Below are 19,160 nucleotides of genomic sequence, written 5' to 3' on the forward strand. Positions count from 1 at the left end.
ACTGCCTTCTCAAACTTTCAGATGAGGGTAGCCTTTTTATTTTTTATTTAGGTGAGAATGTAGCTCTGTAAACTGTGATTTTGATCAAACAAGGTAATCCTATTTTTTTATAACAGGAATATCTTCAAGCTAAGTTTGTGAAAACATTTGAACGGCTAAGCTGAATCAAAAAATAGACAAGAACAAGTGGACTTAAAGAATTTAACTGTCAATTTGGCCAAGACAGCCGAGCCAGAAGAAAAGGAAAAATGCCAGCATAATTTTTATGAGGGGCTAAAAGATTACGCGAATGTGGCTTAGCTTTATCTATCTTCACTCTTCCAATTATGCAGACTTAATTAACTAACTGGGGATAAGAAAAAGACTGACAACTCTGTGGCTTTGAGTATGATAGAATGGTAAAGTTTATTTTCCAGTTTTCCAGTTTAGGCCATACCTATGGAATTTCGCATGATAGGTGCATCTCTTTCTAAAGATGAAAAGGAGTCTTGTAGGCAAACGGGTTTGTGTTTGTAATACAAAAAGAAGAGGTATTTTGTTAGAGAAGGTGGAAATAAACCCAAAACAAAAGTTTGTGTTAGAATAATTACTAAACCTTACTTAGGGCAGTAGTCACGGTAAAGTGAAAAACTAAGGCCCTAAATGTGAAGAAGAAAATGACTTGGACGAAGGGTGGTAAGACCCCTCTCTAAAAATCTTTATGGCTGGAGGCCCAGTCATAATTTAACCTTGTTCATGCTCTTAGTTAAGGGCAATCATATGTAATTTCCTATTAGGGTCGTCATAGATTCCAGAGCTACCTGTACTTTCATTGCTATTCAGATGGCATCTAAAACTGAAAATCCTTGTGGAAAAGAAAAAGGTACTAGAAGGAGTGGTGGCAATAAATCAGACGTAAACTTTATCTGAAGCTGTCACTGCTAATACTATGGTTTTGCGTCTTAAGAATAATATTGATGAAGTTAGCCATATAAAAAAAAGGTTTTACAAAATTGATGGTCCACCTCATTGTTTCATGTTGGATACAGTCCTGGAGTTTGATTTTACATACATCTCTAGCACTTTCAACTAGTTACTATCCTGAATCTGAGGGCCAAACTGAGAATATTACATGAACTTTAAAACAATTCTTGAGCTATTACCACACAAAATACTTTGGTTCTTGAGTGGATCTGATTTGGTTTGCAGAAGTAGCTTGTACTATTGCTATACACATCTCTTCCCATTATTGGTCCATGCCAGGCACCCTTGGTTCTTAAGTTTTTCTTCGCCCAGGTAAAATTCATCTACACCTATAATATTGACAGACTCAAAAGATTTTTTCTAAGGTACAAGAAAGTTTACAATAAGCTAAAGAGAAATACCAATATCAGGCAGACAAAAAGGAACAACTGAGAACTATGTAACATATAAAAGGTAGAGTTTTGCTTTCAATTTGAAATTTAAGAATGTGTTTCACCCATGATTTATTGGCTCATAGGAAATTAAAAGAAAAAAACAATTCAGTTTTATATAAACTGAAGTTAACAGCTACTCTTCAAATTCATCTAGTACTCCATACTTTGCTAGAATCTGCTCATAGCACAGATTTAAGTCAACCAACACTTGTGTAAATTCCCAGGGCAGCCAGAACCCAAAATATAAAAATTTAGAATGCTTTCTTGGAAAGGTTTCGATCTTAAGGATACCAAAAATGTGAGCCAGTAATCAATATTCAGGCTTTGGGCACGGTTAAAAGATTTTATGCTCAACATTCTTCTAAACCTTGTAAATGAGGGCCAATGAAGAAATATACCGGGGTGGTAATATTAGAAGTCATTGTTGATGTGAACAATGATACACTCATGTATAAAAACAAAATTGCATCAATATTATCTAATTCACCCATTCTGAACTCTCCATCAACCCCTATTTAGAAATACATGCTCAGGCAGGATACGAGGCCCAGGCCTGAGCTTACTGATTGACAGGTCAAAGGTTGGGTTGCACATAGCCAGCAGACAAATGTGTGAACAGGAAACTCAGATCAAAACCACAGATAGACACAGAAACACTACAATGGTCCACTGAAATTGGCCCTAATAAAACACACATGCTGGAGGTGTGTGCACGTTCCCAAAACACATTAAATTAAAATGCCATATGCAGTTAGGAGCACTCAGCCAATCAGAACACAGCACATTAGTAACACACAGTAATCACATGTCCCTTAGGCCGGGCATCTGGACACGTTACCCACTGGCACTCATTTCAACGCAAGATTGGGCCTACCTGCATTTGTTATCTGAGACCTTATTTATAACTCCAAGACAACGACCCATATGCTTTACATCAAAAGGAATACTGAAATTGTTTTATGGTGCCTAGAGAAATGTATAAAACAATGCTCAGATTGATTGTACTTTGAGACAGTCCTCAGACTCTATTTCTGTAACTGTTCTCTGGACTGTAGAGTTTAACTAAACCAACTGTTCCTGTTTTGACAAACGCCTCTTGTATTTTATTTTTTCAAGGTAAATTTATATTCAAGCAACATTTTGGTGAGCCAGTCAGGAGCTGAATGGTACCTCAGATCCGACTGCAGTCGAAGGAAGTGGGCCCCACCCAGATGGATTAATATTTGCACAACAAGAAAGGTGAGCAGACACCACAATTGATTGGAAGGTCTGCTGAAACTGCAGGGCAGGGGTCTGTCTTGAAGCCACCGTCAGAGGATAAGAGACTACACCAGAGCCTTAGTCCCAGCATTTGGCATATGGCAAAATAGGAGGAAGTGCAAAAATTTTGCCTGAGCACCCTCCCACTTACAGATGACTGATATATTACCTATTTTATGTGTCCAAACTGAGAAGTTGTAAAGGGACCTTTGGAGGCATTCCGACAGAAGTCAACTTTTTCGATAGTGAGCACACCAGCAAAGGTGAATGTTTGTGCTTGGACCACTAGGCGTGACACATATGATACACTTGTCCCCTGGGTGTGATATAGGGTTGAGGCATCACATGTTGGACCACTGGGCATAACACAGATGGTACACATAGGCCCTGGGTTTGATATTGGGCCGACATATCAATTTTCAGAGGTGTATTTTGCTTGGACCACTGTGTATAACACAGACGGTATGCTTGTCCCTGGGTGTGATACAGGGTTTGAAGCCTCACCGCTTGGCCCTCTGGGCTCAATGCAGATGGTATGCATGGGCCCTGGGTACGCTATAGGGTGTGATTTGGATGTTAAGGAAAAATATTTAGACCTGAGATATTTGGTGTAGCTTGTGTTTGGCTAGAATGGGCATGTGGTTTTCCAGTTACTCCTTCTCTCTAAATAAATCATTATCTTTGTCCCGGAGCCGATGTTGACAGACTATCTGTCTTGTTGAGTCCCATGTACAATGCAGAGCTTCCCCTGGTCACAGGAAATCATGCACATAGGAGTTGGAAAAGGTACTTTTTGACATAGTTGAGAAACATGGGTTTGTAAAAAATCAGGTTTTTGATGGAGGAGGTGACAGCCCTACACAAGTTATAACTAATATCCTTGTCGGGCTGACCCACAAAAGTTACTAAATTGACCTTTGCTTAATCCTCTGGTAGTTTGGCAGAAAAGCATTCAAGTTTACCTTAAAGGCAATGTGTAAAGTATTTATGCAGCACACAGCCATTAATAAAGTAAAAACACTACAAAAGTATGGGAAAACAGGGCTGATTGCAGAGGCCCCCTAACTTTTTCTCCACATTTTCCACTTTTTCCTGGTGTTTTCCTGACTCTGATGGTGCCCTGGGTAGTGCTAACCAGTCCCAGGGCCGGTGCTCTGTGTAAAATGGATATGCAAATTAGGCTAATTATAATTGGCTAAGTTAACCTACCTATAAGTCCCTAGTATATGGTAGGGCATGTAGGTTTAGGGACCACAGCATAGGTAGTGCACCCATATGTGCACTGCTGAGGTGCCCGTGTCATTTTAAAGCCAGGCCTGCCTTGCTGGCTGCTTTTAAATTAAAGTTATATGCAAATTCGACTTTGGAATTAAAAGTAGTTCCAAAGTCTTAAACTACCTTATTTTTACATGTAAGTCACCCCTAAGGTGTGCCCTATGTGCCCCTAGGGCTGGGTGCCATGTAACTATAAGCAGGGACCTTATAAAAATAGTTTTATAATCCCTGGTGAGGTAAAAACAGCCAAATTCGTTTTTCCCGCATTGTAGTAAATGGCCTTTATAGGCTAGAATGGGGAGACTTTATTTAAATTTTTAATCTCCTTAAATGATGCATACCTAGCGTTTGGTATCAAATTAATTGTTGTAATAAATCCCACAACTTCCAGTTGTGGGATTTAATATAACTTGTTCATGTAAAGAGTTTTAAAATTTACCTGAAAAGTTACCAATTTCAGCCCTGCATTGTTTTTGCTGCTGTGCTCTGATTGGCCAGCCTCTAACAGCTTGGCCAAGCTGCTGTGATGAGGTGTGAAGTGGTCTGGCTTCACACAAAGGAATGTGCCCGTGAGAAGGAATCTCCCCTCAGCAGATGGTGAGGCAGGAAGGGGGAGGGCTGCCAAACTGGTCTTCAAAGGCAGAGAAGGACATTTGGAGCAACCAGCAACACCCCCACATCCTGCAAGCCCAGAGGTGCCCCCTTGATTAGATTAGGAGAGGGCAGGAGAGGGGTGTGTTTATGATTTTTAGCCACACCCGTGGGTCGGCTCAGCCAGATGTAACCTCCAAAAATCAGATTCAGCCATGATGGATTTTTAGAGAATGTTGCCTCCTGGGATTGATTTTTGCCACACTTCCCAGGAAGTGGTAATCACAGGGGGAAGGACCCTGCACCTGATTGGAGAACCAGGACCCCCTGCTTTTCACCCAGGAGCAAGGATAAAACTGGCAGACCTGCACCCACACCTCAGTTCCCTACCACATCCAACAAGGAAGAACAACAGAAGAAGAAGGACTGCCCTGCTGGACCCCTGGCTTGCACCTGGAACCTGCACTCAGAAGGACTGCACCAGCTGCACACTTGGGCTTCACCACAAGAAGGACTTTGCCTGGCTTCAACTGGTTCAAGGAGGGACTCCCTGTTTGCTACAGGTGAAAAATTGCTATTCAGAGTCCCCTGCACCAACTCCTGAAGAAAGCGACCAGCTGACCACTGTCCAGTGGCCAAAAAGGAGTTTGCAGCAAGTGCATTCTGGGAGTTGTAGTCCGCACCCCCCAAGGACCATCTCAGAACTTCTGGACACTTGGGGTGAGCTGTGGACCCCAAAAGAACCTTAAGAGGACATCTGGGAGAAGCCCCAGAAGTTTGGAGAAGTTTGGGCAACTTTTGTATAAAAGCTCCATAGAGGGACCGACCCGCCGCAGCAACTCTAGCCGGCTTGCCTCAACTGCGACCAGGCCTGATTTGCTGGTTCGTCCCGGTAAGGAAAATCTCAGAAAAAGAGACTAAGGGGGTTATTCTAACTTTGGAGGAGGTGTTAATCCGTCCCAAAAGTGACGGAAAAGTGACGGATTTACCACCAGCCGTATTACGAGTCCATTATATCCTATGGAACTCGTAATACGGCTGGTGGTATATCCGTCACTTTACCGTCACTTTTGGGACGGATTAACACTCCTCCAAAGTTAGAATAACCCCCTATGTCCGAAGGTAAAAAGTTGACCGGGACCTCCCAGCCAGCGTGTCCGAGGAGGGCATCATGGACGTCAGATCAAGATCCAGGTTTACCCCGGTCAAAGGATTTTCACCTCGAAAAAACGACTAAGTCCGCAGGTAGAAATCTCCACCGAGGATTCCAGCATCGCTTATCCGGAGAAGGGCTCCAGGAGGTCGGATTGGACTGGCAGGTTCGTCCCGCTGAAGAAAATCTTCGAAAAAGGGACTAAGGGGGTCATTACAACCCTGGCGGACGGTGTTAAAGCTGCAGAAATACCGCAAACAGGCCGGCGGACAAAAAAAGGGAATTATGACCCTGGCGGAAACCGCCAACTAAGACAGCCACTTTAACACACCGCCCGCCACGGCGGTACAGACAAGCAGCGCGGCGGTTACTGCCAACAGACAGGCGGGAGACAATGTACCGCCCACAGTATTACAACCTGCCAATCCGCCACCTTTTCCGGGGCGGATTCACTGTGGATAAAAACAAGGCGGAAACAGCTTTTGCTATGGGAAAACGCTCACCTGAACACATCCCACGAGGAAGGAGGCCACCATGGAGCCGGAATTACAAATACTCCCTGCCCTTTTCTTTCTGCTCCTCTACGTCCAACAGCTACGTAGGCGCCGAAGACACCGGTGAGTACTGCACCTACGACACAGGGGAGGGGGGAGGCAAAAGTTAGGGGGACACCCACCAAACACCCCCACCTCCACCCTTGCATATTACAACATACACACCAATGCATTCACAAAAATCACAGTAACAACCCACAATCCCCCCGGAAGAATGAAAAGACAATGCGAAATTCGGTCAAACATTATAATGTGCCAATATGCATGTCATACAAAAATATACAGATATATATTTGAAAATCACTCATAATTATATATACAATACAAAAAGTAGTGCAGATATGTACACAACAATGTCCGTGCACCAACAGTCCAAAAATGCATGGGCGAGGCCCACAAACGACACCTGACCACAATCGGAGAGAACACTGCCGGGGCATGAGATCGAAATACTACAGGCACCTCAGGGGGAAGGGAAGGGAGGGCACCTCAGCCAGATGAATGCGAAGCCAGATCCACGACGGGGCTCCATGCCCATTGATGTATCCTGGGATGTGCAAAGCCACAGTCTCTCAAGTCTCTACAGTGGATGGGTTGCCCACTGTGCCATCCTGGGGAGTGCAAAGCCACAGTCTCACAAGTATCTACAGTGGGTGGTTTGCCCACTGTGCCATCCTGGGGAGTGCAAAGCCACAGTCTCACAAGTCTCTACAGTGGGTGGTGTGCCCACTGTGCCATGCTGGGGAGTGCAAAGCCACGGTCTCTCAAGTCTCTACAATGGGTGGGTTGCCCACTGTGCCATCCTGGGGAGTGCAAAGCCGCAGTCTCTCAAGTAGATGCAGTTCTCTACTGGTACTGGGTCCGACTGGTGCCCAGACTGGATGCGTCTCCCCGTGAAAGTTCATGTCCTGTCACTGTCCCAGCTGCACATGGGATAAGAATGCCTGGTGTGGCGGCCTTTCCATTCCTACACTGTGCTTGCCCTGTTCAGCGGTCTTGGCCCGGTTCAACAGTGCTTTGCCATGGCGGTCTTTGCCCTGTTCAGCGGTGTTTTGACATGGTTGTCTTTGCCCTGTTCAGCGATGCTTTGCCATGGCGGTTCTGGAATGTTCAGCGGTGCTTTGCCATGGCAGTCTTTGCCCTGTTCAGCGGTGCTTTGACATGGCGGTCTTTGCCCTGTTCAGCGGTGCTTTGCCATGGCGGTTCTGGACTGTTCAGGGGTTCTTTGCCATGGTGGTCTTTGCCCTGTTCAGCGGTGCTTTGACATGGCGGTCTTTGCCCTGTTCAGCTGTGCTTTGCCATGGCGGTTCTGGACTGTTCAGCGGTGCTTTGACATGGCGGTCTTTGCCCTATTCAGCGGTGCTTTGCCATGGCAGTTTTGGACTGTTCAGCGGTGCTTTGCCATGGCAGCCTTTGCCCTGTTCAGCGGTGCTTTGCCATGGCGGTTTTGGACTGTTCAGCGGTGCTTTGCCATGGCGGTCTTTGCCCTGTTCAGCAGTGCTTTGACATGGCGGTCTTTGCCCTGTTCAGTGGTGCTTTGACATGGCGGTCTTTGCCCTGTTCAGCGGTGCTTTGCCATGGCGGTTCTGGACTGTTCAGTGGTGCTTTGACATTGCGGTCTTTGCCCTGTTCAGCGGTGCTTTGCCATGGTAGGTCTGGACTGTTCATCGGTGCTTTGCCATGGCAGTCTTTGCCCTGTTCAGCGGTGCTTTGACATGGCGGTCTTTGCCCTGTTCAGCAGTGCTTTGCCATGGCGGTCCTGGACTGTTCAGCGGTGCTTTGACATGGCGGTCTTTGCCCTGTTCAGCGGTGCTTTGCCATGGAGGTTCTGGACTGTTCAGCGGTGCTTTGCCATGGCGGTCTTTGCCCTGTTCAGCGGTGCTTTGGCATGGCGGTTCTGGACTGTTCAGCGGTGCTTTGACATGGCGGTTCTGGAGTGTTCAGTGGTGCTTTAACATGGCAGTTCCGATACCAACATTGGTGTGTGGCATGACGTTCTCTACACTGGGCATTGGTGTGTAGCATGACGTTCTCTACACTGGGCATTGGTGTGTGGCATGATGTTCCATCATTGCCGAGCGGGGCTGTGGCAGCCGGGGCCCTTATGGGCTGTGACTCCGGCGGTGGTGTCTGGACCAGTGACGATACTTGAGCCCTCCTGGGCTGTGACTCTGGCGGTGGTCTCTGGACCAGTGACGATACTTGGGCCCTCCTGGGCTGTGACTCTGGCGGTGGTCTCTGGACCAGTGACGATACTTGGGCCCTCCTGGGCTGTGACTCCGGCAGTGGTCTCCTGACCAGTGATGATACTTGAGCCCTCCTGGGCTGTTACTCTGGCGGTGGTCTCTGGACCAGTGACGATACTTGGGCCCTCCTGGGCTGTGACTCTGGTGGTGGTCTCCTGACCAGTGACGATACTTGAGCCCTCCTGGGCTGTGACTCCGGCGGTGTTCTCTGGACCAGTGACGACAGTGCTGGCGGTTGTGTCTGGACCGCCGGAAATGATGGCGCACTTCTCCACTGTGACACTCACAACAGGCTGGCAAGACTTCCTCTGGACCTTCCCCACCTTTGGTGGAGTCACAGCTGACTCACCAATCCCCTTCGAACCCATGTCAGTTGTTGTCCCACCAGGAGTCTTAACACGGTCCCGTTGTCCACTCTCCAATTTTAGAGCCTTTACAGGGGGTGGGCTGCCAGTGCCTTAGCTCCGGATCCTACTGCCTACCCTAGTGGCCGGTGCACTCCACAAGCCTGGAACACGCACCACTGGTATTGGAGGCTTTTTGGCTGAGGCGCCACGACAGGACTAATGAATTGGAGGGGGGTTGGGGGCAAAAAGGTCAATTTTACAGAGGGACAGTTTCTGACGAACACTGGGCTGGGTAGCTGGAGGGGGTCTGGGAGTGGAGGAAGAGGAGGTGGTTGTCGGAGGTGTTACTTTAGCTGTTTTGGGTGCAGGTGCAGATACTGGAGGCTGTCGTGAGGTGGATGGATGTTGAGTGAGTGATTGCCGGGGTTTGTGTACTTTGGGAGGGGGCATCACAGACACACTGGGAGAGGACACAGGGATGTGTAAATGGCAGTGGAGGTGGTGAGTGCAGGTGAGTGGCTTGTGGTGCTGGGTATCCTGGTGCGATTCCTGGTGCCTGTAGATGTGGTGCATGCAGGTGTGTGTGTAGATGAGGCAGGGAGGGAGGAGGGAGAAGAGGAGGAGGGGTACACAGTGGAGACAGTGGATGTTGCTGTGTCTGTATGTGTGTGATGCTTGTGTGAGTGCCTGTGGGATGTGTGGTGCCTATGTTTGCTTGAGCTACTTTTGGGTGTTGACTTGTGTGCATGCTGGTCTGTAGGTGTGCTTGGGATGGGCTGGGGTACAGGGGATTGGGTCTGGGTGGAGGAAGTTGGAGGGGGGAGGCTGGACACAGGGACAATGGCTGCCATCAGTGCTGAGGCCAGAGATTGCAGGGTTCGCAGAAGGACAGCCTAACCAGAATGAATGCCCTCCAGGAATGCATTACCGTGTTGCAACTCTCGTTCTACACCCTGGATGGCATTCACAATGGTAGGCTGCCCAACAGTGAGTGACCTGAGGAGGTCAATGGCCTCCTCACTGAGGGCAGCAGGGGTGACTGGGGCAGGGCCTGAGGTGCCTGGGGCGAAGGTGATGCCCCCTCCACCTGGGTGAGCGGGCACGGGGCGAACGCTGAGGGGCTGCTGGGAGGGCGGTGCTGGTAGGGGAGGTGGCGGCTGTACCTGTTGAAGTGGGGGGCACAGATGGTGCCGCCAACCACAGGGGAGCTCCCATCGGCGGACGAGTCCGTGTCGCTGGTTGGTGATCCAGTGGCCGACGTAAAGCTCCCCTCGCCCTCCGTCCCACTGGTGCCTTCAGAGTCCGTGGTGTGGCCCTCCATGGCCATGTGGGATGCAGCTCCCTCGTGCTCCAGTGCCACTGTATCTCCGCCTGTTGATGCTAATGTACAAAAGGACAGGGAGAGCAGGAAAAGGGGGGGAGACAGAAGAAAGAGAGTTTTAGTGCATGGCATTCCGCTACCGTTGGCGGACAAGACAGACGCAGAAGCCCCCTGCATTACGCCGTGCTCCTGCACTCTGCACAAGCAATTTCTGGGTTATGGCCTACATGGCAATGGTGGACATCTGCGCACATGGATGCCACAGGGGCAACTATACCTCGACTTGGCACTCTGCTGAGGTGGGGTTGAGTGCCACATGGCCTATATTACGGAGGGGCCTTGCCTACCTAACTCGCCCTGGCCTAGGGACACCCATAGCCCACCTCCCCCACCCAGACACCTCCACTGCACGCAAAGTCCGCAGAATGAGGTTGTACTCACCCCCTTGTGTCTGCTGTGATGTCCTAAAGCGCCCATCCAACTCCGGATAGGCCACAGCCAGGATCCGGAACATCAGGGGGGTCATGGTGCGACGGGCACCCCTCCCACGTTGGGAGGCCATACCCAGCTGAGCCTCCGCTGTCTTCTTGCTGCAGCAGTGAATGTCCTCCCATCTCTTCCAGCAGTGGGTGCCCCGTCTCTGGGTCCCCGGGGTCCGGACCTCCTTGGCGATGGCACACCAGATGTCCCTCTTCTGGTGGGCGCTGACCTACATGACATGCACAAGGGAAGAGGAACAGTCATTACCAACTGCACCGGCAATGTGAGTGGCCCCCTCCCTACTCTGGCCATGTGGCCCATTCTTTCCCAATCATTAATGTTCTATGAACTCTGCCCCCTTCCCTCTTCCACCCAGCCCTCTCCACCCAGGCCTAGCCCATACAACGTGCTCCCTGTGTACTAACCTGTTGGTCTGGAGGACAGTAGAGTAGCGTGTACTGGGGGAGGACCCCATCCACAAGTTTCTCCAACTCCTGTGCAGTGAAGGCAGGGGCCCTTTCCCCAGACGCAGCAGCCATCATCGCTTCCAGACCGAGGTCACAGCATCACTAGCAGTGTAGGTCCTGTCCTGTTGAAGGTCAGGTATCTAGTGATTGAACAGATAGAAAATGGCTGTGACGTCTGCGGCGGTGACGTCCGCTGCGGTGCGCATCATCACCGCCGGCGCACCTGTTCATTGGCTCCTGGGACCCATAAGGACCAATGTTAACCAATGCAGCATTGCGCCGCGGTCTACGACCGCCTACCGCGACGGTGTGCAATGCCAGCGCAGTTACCCCACAAGCCCATTGTCCCAGTTTAGAGGTCAGGCAGCCGCCATTTCAGGGGCCCACATGGCTTCATTTACTACTGCGTCACACATAGCTAGGCCTAAACTCAACACACATACAGGAAGGGTCTGGTGTAGTCTTGTGTGTAACTGTGGGTACCTGGAGGAATAGTGACTGGTTCTTCGCTGTTGTCCTTCGTAGGCACCGTCAGCTGGGACATTTGAGAAGATAGCGGAATCCTCCGGTGTTCCGACTGCTGGTGGGCCTGTTGACAATGGAGGAAGACATGTCATCGTCACCTACCGGTTTGACCGTGCCACTATCCAGGAACTATGTACCCAGTTGGAGCCAGACCTGATGTCACCGATCCGCCATCCGACTGGAATCCCTCCTGACGTGCAGGTGCTGTCAGTGCTCCATTTCCTTGCAAGTGGGTCATTTCAGGCTACTGTGGCCATTGTATCAGGGATGTCCCAGCCTATGTTTTCCAACGTGTTGTCCAGAGTGTTGTCTGCCCTGCTGAAACACGTAAGGAGATACATCATTTTCCCTCAGGTGGAGGATTTTCCTACAGTGAAAGGTGACTTCTATGCCCTTGGACATATCCCCAACGTCATAGGTGCCATTGATGGGACCCATGTAGCTCTGGTCCCCCCCCACAGGAGTGAACAGGTGTATAGGAACAGGAAGAGTTATCATTCCATGAATGTCCAGATGGTCTCAGTACATCTCGCAGGTAAATGCTATGTTCCCTGGCTCTGTGCATGACACCTACATCCTGCGGAATAGCAGCATCCCTGACATGATGGGTCAACTCCAGAGGCAGCGTGTATGCTACTGGGGGACTCTGGTTACCCCAACCTTTCCTGGCTATTGACCCCAGTGAGGAATCCCAGGACCAGGGCAGAGGAACGGTACAATGAGGCCCATGGGCAGACTAGGAGGGTGATTGAACGCACCTTTGGCCTCCTGAAGGCCAGGTTCAGGTGCCTCCATATGACAGGTGGATCCCTATTCTACTCACCGAAGAAGCTGTGCGACATCATTATCGCCTGCTCAATGCTCCATAATTTGGCTTTGCGACGCCAGGTGCCTTTTCTGCAGGAGGATGATCCAGATGACGGTGTTGTAGCAGCTGTGGAGTCTGTGGAGCCTGTGGACAGTGATGAGGATGAAGCTGAGGAAGAAGAAAACGACAACAGGGAGTCAGTCATACAGCAATATTTCCAGTGACACACAGGTGAGAACATTTTCTGGTTTAACAATACATTAACTTTCACACGTCTACCTCTATCCTGTTTGTCGATTTCAATCACTATTTGTTAACTGAGTTGTACCCTTCCATTACGGTTTCACAGGTGTGGTAACCTACGTGTCAACTGCTTGCATCCTTCAAGGGCTTGTGATGTATGACATAGGTATGTTAGCCTTACAATGGTACAGCCATTATGACACTGTCATTGATAATACAAATTACCAAATCATAGACTGACTCCAGATTGTTTTGTGTTTCAAGGGTGTTTATTTAAGTGCTCAAAGAATGAAGGGGGGTTGTAAAATGGTGATGGTGGGTGGTTGAGGAATGTCCATGGCAGAGTCCAGTCTATTAGTCTCACAGGTGCACTGCCCATCTGGGCATTGGAAGTCGAGCTGGGGCAGTTCGAATATGGACAAAGTAACAAAGTGGGACAGTGGGAGGACAATCAGGGTGGTCTCATTTCCTGGCGGGGGTCTTGCCATCTTGATCTGTCCTGTTAGTGGATCTCAGGGACCGCTTGCGTGGTGGTTGTCCGTCTGCAGGGGGTGGCCTGTCCTCCCTCTGTCGCACAGCAGCCCTCCCAGTTCCCCTATGTTCCTGGGCCTCCATCCCCTGGACCATGTGCCCACTACCACTGCCCCCAGGTCCCTGTTGTTGCTGGGTGCCCTGTAGTGGTGGACACACCGCTGATTGACCTGTCCTGGGTAGGGAGGTTTGGGCCCGCTGGGTGGGTGCTGTGCTGGTGTTACCAGAGGGTGGAAGGTCGGTGTTGGGCTGTGCCTGTGCAAGGGGAACCGACTGTCCTGAGGCCCACGATGGTCCGGGCTGGTCATCAAGATCCAGTAGGGCAGAGCTGCTCTCGTCACTGTGGGTCTCTTCTGGGGGTGGAGTGGTGTTGTCTGGACCCTCTGGTGTGGTGACGGTCCTTCAGGTTCCTGCAGGGGCATAAGAGCATGATTATAGCATGTGTGTGTGTCATGGTGTGCAATGGCTGGGTGTGCGTGTACCCCAGTGCAAGCATTCCTGTGTAGGGGCTTGTGTGATGATGGTTGGGGGGGGAGTTCTGGGTATGTGCAGTGAGCATGCTTTAGTGAGGGGTGACCATGCTTAGTTGTGTCATGCAGGGCTTGGTGTTGGGATGGGTGGTTTGTGTTATGGGTACATTAGTGAGGATTTCGAGTGATAGGGGAGGGGGTGAGGGTGGGGGTGTGTGATAGCATGCAGGTAGGGTGGGGGATCTGATAGTTAAGATTTGACTTACCAGTGTCCCATCCTTCACCGACTCCTCCGAGGCCCTCAGGATGGAAGATGGTCAAGACTTGCTCCTCCCATGTTGTTAGTTGTGGGGGAGGAGGTAGGGGTCCGCCGCATGTCCGCTGAACCGCGATGTTGTGCCTGGAGACCGTTGAACGCACCTTCCCCCATAGGTCGTTTCACCTCTTCCTAATGTCCTCCCTATTTCTTGGGTGCTGTCCCACGGCGTTCACCCTGTCCACTATTCTGCGCCATAACTCCATCTTCCTGGCTATTGATGTGTGCTGTACCTGTGAGCCAAATAGCTGTGGCTCTACCCGGACGATTTCCTCCACCATGACCCGGAGCTCCTCCTCGGTGAAGCGGGGGTGTCTTTGGCGTGCCATGGGGTGGTGTGGGCGAGGTGTGGGGTGGTGTATGTGGTGATGAGTGTGGTGAGTGTAGTGGTGTGTGGTGTTTTGTGCGTGGCTGTTGTGTGGGTGATGGTGTTGTGTGCCTCTGTGTGATGGGGTTGTCAATTGCTGTGCTGTCTCTCTGGCCTTCTTTCAGAATTTCTGGTCGTAGGGGTTTGTGGGTGATGTGGGTGTGTGTTTTATATTGTGTTGGGTGTGTGGGAGTGGTGTGTGTATGTGTATCAGGTGTGTGTATTTGGAATTGTCCAATGTGGCGGTGTTTTGTAGATGTGTGTGTATTTTGAGCGCGGCTGTGTGTACCGCCAATGGAATACCGCGGTTGAATGACCGCCGCGTGGATTCGTGGGTCGTAATAGCATGGGCGTGTTTCTGTTGGCGTGGAGGTGGAGGATTTGTTTCCACATGTTTATCACTGACCTTTGGTGTTGCAGTGTTGTGTGGGTGTCTGAATTTCGGCGGATTCCGAGATGTGTGCCATAATAGCTGTGGCGGTCTACCGCGGCTGCAGCAGTGTATTGGCGGTCTTCTGCACGGCGGTAAGCGCCTTTTACCGCCAATGATGTAATGACCACCTAAGTGTGAAGGTAAACTTTTAACCGAGGCCTCCCGCGGCCTGTAGCCAAGCAGGGCTCCATCGCGGTCAGCCTGAAACTTTGACTTTGCCCCGGTCGAGGTGCAACCAGATGACCCGACTGGCGCTTTTTATTTCTAGGCGCTAAAAAATAAATAATTCTTTAAACATTCATATCTCCGGTTCCCCTTATCTGATTTTGTTCGTTTTGGTGTCATTTTAAAGATAAAAATATAATCTATTTTTATAAATTGGTTTTGGATTTTTAAACTGTTTCCTGCGTTTTATTTAATTACCGTTTTGTGATATTTGAATGCTTTACACTCTGTCTCCTAATTTAAGCCTTGACGCTCGTTGCCAAGCTACCAAGGGTTGATCTGGGTTTAATTTACTGAGACCTAGCTGGACCTTAGTGGAGGTTAGTGGCCTATTGCTAAGTGTAGGTACCTACCTGCCCTTACCAATAACCCATTTTCCAACAAAAAGAAAAATCCCAAACCTGTTAATAAAAATGAAATCACTTTCATAAATAAATTATACCAGAATGGCACAAATCCACTCCAAAGAAAAGAGATTTTCAATTATAAAGTTTTAAGTAAAAATGTCTAAAAGCACAAAGTGCCACTCACGGACATCTGGTCAGGCTAGACAGAGAAAAGTCACACGTTTTGACCAACTGTGATGGAGCGTAGGTCAAAAACAGGGATCAGCTTGGTCACTGCAAAATAGTTGCCTTTTATGTCCAGCGTAAAGAGTTGCCAAGCATAAAACTCCCCTTTTTCTACATATAAGTCAGCCCTAAGTTAGGTCCTAGGTAATCCATAAGCAGGGTGCTGTGTAGGCAAAAGACAGGACATGTACCTGTGTAGTTTACATGTCCCAGCAGTGTAAAATCCCTAAATTCATTTTCCACTGCTGTGAAGCCTGCTCTTTTCATAGGCTGACATTAGGGCTACCCTCCATTACTGTTTGAATGGTACCTTGTGATTTAAAAGGAGTAGGAAGGTCATAGTCAGTATGGCCAGAATGGTAATACAAAATCCTTCTGACTGGTGAAGTTGGATTCAATATTACTATTTTGGAAATGCCACATTTAGAAAGTGAGCATTTCTCTGTGCTTAAATCCTTCTGTGCCTTCCAATCCACGTCTAGCTAGGTTCAGTCGACAGCTCCCTTGTGCATTCACTCAGACAAACCTCAAACACAGGATACTCAGCCACACTTGCATACATCTGCATCTTCCTGGGCTGAGAGGGTGGAGGGCCTGACACGTACATGTCAAAGGACAGAAGCCTGATCTCACACAAAGGACTGACACACCCCCTACTGGGACCCTAGCAGATAGGATTGAACTGAAAGGGGACCTTGTTCACTTCTAAGCCATTCTTTGAAGTCTCCCCCACTTCAAAGGCACATTTGGGTATTTAAACAGGGCCTCTGCCCGGCCAACTCAGACACTTCCTGGTGAAGAACCCTGAACCCTGAACCAGAACCTGCAACCTGCCAAGAAGAACTGCCTGGCTGCCCAAAGGACTCACCTGACTGCTTTCTGAGAAGGACTTCTGCCTTGCTTATGCCCTGCTGCCTTGCTGCTCTCTGGCTGTGCTGAGAAGTGCTCTCCAAGGGCTTGGATAGAGCTTGCCTCCTGTTCCGGGAAGTCTCAGGACCAAAAGCACTTCATTCTTGCAAGAAGAACTCCCTGTGTGGCAGAAATCGATGCGCAGCCTGCAGAAAACGATGCACAGCCTGCATTGTGGTGAAAAATTCACTGCACGCTGAACCGGAACGATGCAGCCCGACTTCGCAAGTAGAAGATCAACGCAGTGCCTGCATAGCGACTGGAAAGTTGACGCATGGCCCACTGGATTGATGCAAAGCTGAGCTGGAATGACGCAGCCCGACTTCCTGAGAGGAATCTACCAAGCGCCTGCCATGCGGTAGACATTTCCATGCAACACTGACGCAGCCCCTGTGACTTCATCCAGCAAGCGCAGGATTTCAACACCTAGTCCCCGGGGCATCCAAAAACCCGTTCAAGACTGGGGCATCCGAAAACCCGATTCAAGACTGAATGCATAAATCAACGCTAACCCTTCCCTGCGTGAAAAATAAATGACACATTTCCATGAGCGGCCCAAGAAATCGACGCACACCTCCCTGTTTTCCACAGAACTCCTCCTCTGTGGTTCATTGTGGTGAATTTGAATGCAAACCAGGTACTTTGTGCTTGCCAGAGACAATTATGCTTTTAAGAGACTAAATACATTTTATTTTATTTTTACTGTGATATTTCAGCATATACGTATTGCATTTTAATCGTTTTGACCTGCATCTTATCAGATAAATATTATATATTTTTCTAAACACTGTATTGTGTATTTTTTGTGGTGCTATACTGGGTTAATGCATGACTTATTGCATAAATACTTTACACATTGCCTTCTAAGTTCAGCCTGACTACTCAGTGCCAAGCTACCAGAGGGTGGGCACAGGATAATTTGGACTTTTTGTGACTTACCCTGACTAGAGTGAGGGTCCTTGCTTGGACAGGGGGTAACCTGACTGCCAAGCAAAGACCCCATTTCTAACACCACCCACTTAAGTAGTACTTTAAAACATGCCCCAGGCCTGCCATTTCAGCCTGAATGCAGTGTTACACTTCCATGTTGACTTGGCACTTAAAACCCCTTGCCAAGCCTTAAACTCCTCTTTGATTAAATATGTCACCCCTCAAGTTTATTTTTTACTACTGTGAGGCCTTCCCCTTTGATAGGATAACATTGGGGAATCCTTACTACATTTAATAAGCTGTCATTCCTGTTTGGGAATCTGTAGACCTGTCAAGTTTAGTAACTATGAAATTGTAACGATAAATCCTCTTTAAAGGTAAAGTCAGATTTATTGTTACGATTTTGAAACTGCCACTTTGAGAAAGTTGGTATTTTCCTGCTTTTAGCCTGATTTGCCTGCAGCCTGTCTGTGCATTTGGAACTGGTGCATCTCCATCAACGCTGACTCATTGCTACTGCCGCAAGGACTGAGAGTATCGTATCACCAATGGCGCAGAACTTCACCTCTATCTCCAACGCATGTCTGACTTTGCACGGTTCAGAACCGCCGCAATGACTCCGTCCTAAGTATCAATGACAAAGCATGTTTTCCCCTGCTCCTCGCATCTCTCTCATTAACATAACATATCATTTGTATTTGTGAAGTGCATGTATCAACTGAGAGTATCAAGGCACTGAATAACAGATGTTTATTTTTACCCAACTCAGTGGTGCTCATTTTATCGACCTCAGAAAGCTGAAAAGCTGAGTGGACCCACTTGGATTTGAACCTGTGACAATGAGGTTGAACTCAGGCTCTTACAGTGGAAGCATGCTATTGTAAAGCCTCTGTTCAAGAAACCGAACCTAGACTCATCTGTAAATAACTACAGACCATTTCAATGCTGCCAGCCTTAGCTAAGATACTTGAAAAAACATGTTAACACTCATCTTTCCACTTTTCTGGAAGATAACAACATTCTTCATCCCTCTCAGATGGGTTTTAGACCCTCACAAAGCACAGAGTCACTGCAAGATCCTTTTAGGTACTTGATTGCTCTTTTTATTTGAGTTGTTTCACTGCCAAATGGGGCGGAAGATCCATGTCCTATTTCAGAGCTAAACTCTGGAACTCTATATTTTATACCTGTCTCCCTTCGTCAAATCAGCCACAAATTTCAGCTTCTGTTGGCTACTAAAAACATAACTGTACTAACTCTTTGCCCCTAAAGCATTGTTGTTGGAAGACTTCTATGTAGCGCTGGAAGGCCTTAAGGTAGGTATGCGCTATATACATTTTCAAAACATAACATAAAAGTGGATGCATTAGCCCACTAAGCCAAAGACCTGCAATAATGTTGATGTTGATGCAATCACGGTATTTTGCAGCAGGCCATGGCTGGTACACATATTTGACCCACGCTCCAACGTGGTTAGTCTGAGTTTTCAGATTTGACCTGATCTAGTGTGACTATCAAGCCCTGTTTGGACCTTTATAGCACTGCATTTCAGTTTATTATTTACAAAATCGTAACTCCGATTCTACTTATTGAAGTTTTGTAATTTTGATCTTGTTCTATTTATTAAATTATCCTCTATGTTTCTAACAAGGGGTGGTATTTTTTTGTGAGATGTTTTCACTGTTTTACTGTTTGCAGTGCTGCACAAATACCCTACACATTGCCTCTTAAGTTGACAGC

This window comes from Pleurodeles waltl, chromosome 8 (genome assembly GCF_031143425.1).
Source record: "Pleurodeles waltl isolate 20211129_DDA chromosome 8, aPleWal1.hap1.20221129, whole genome shotgun sequence".
Classification (NCBI taxonomy): domain Eukaryota; kingdom Metazoa; phylum Chordata; class Amphibia; order Caudata; family Salamandridae; genus Pleurodeles; species Pleurodeles waltl.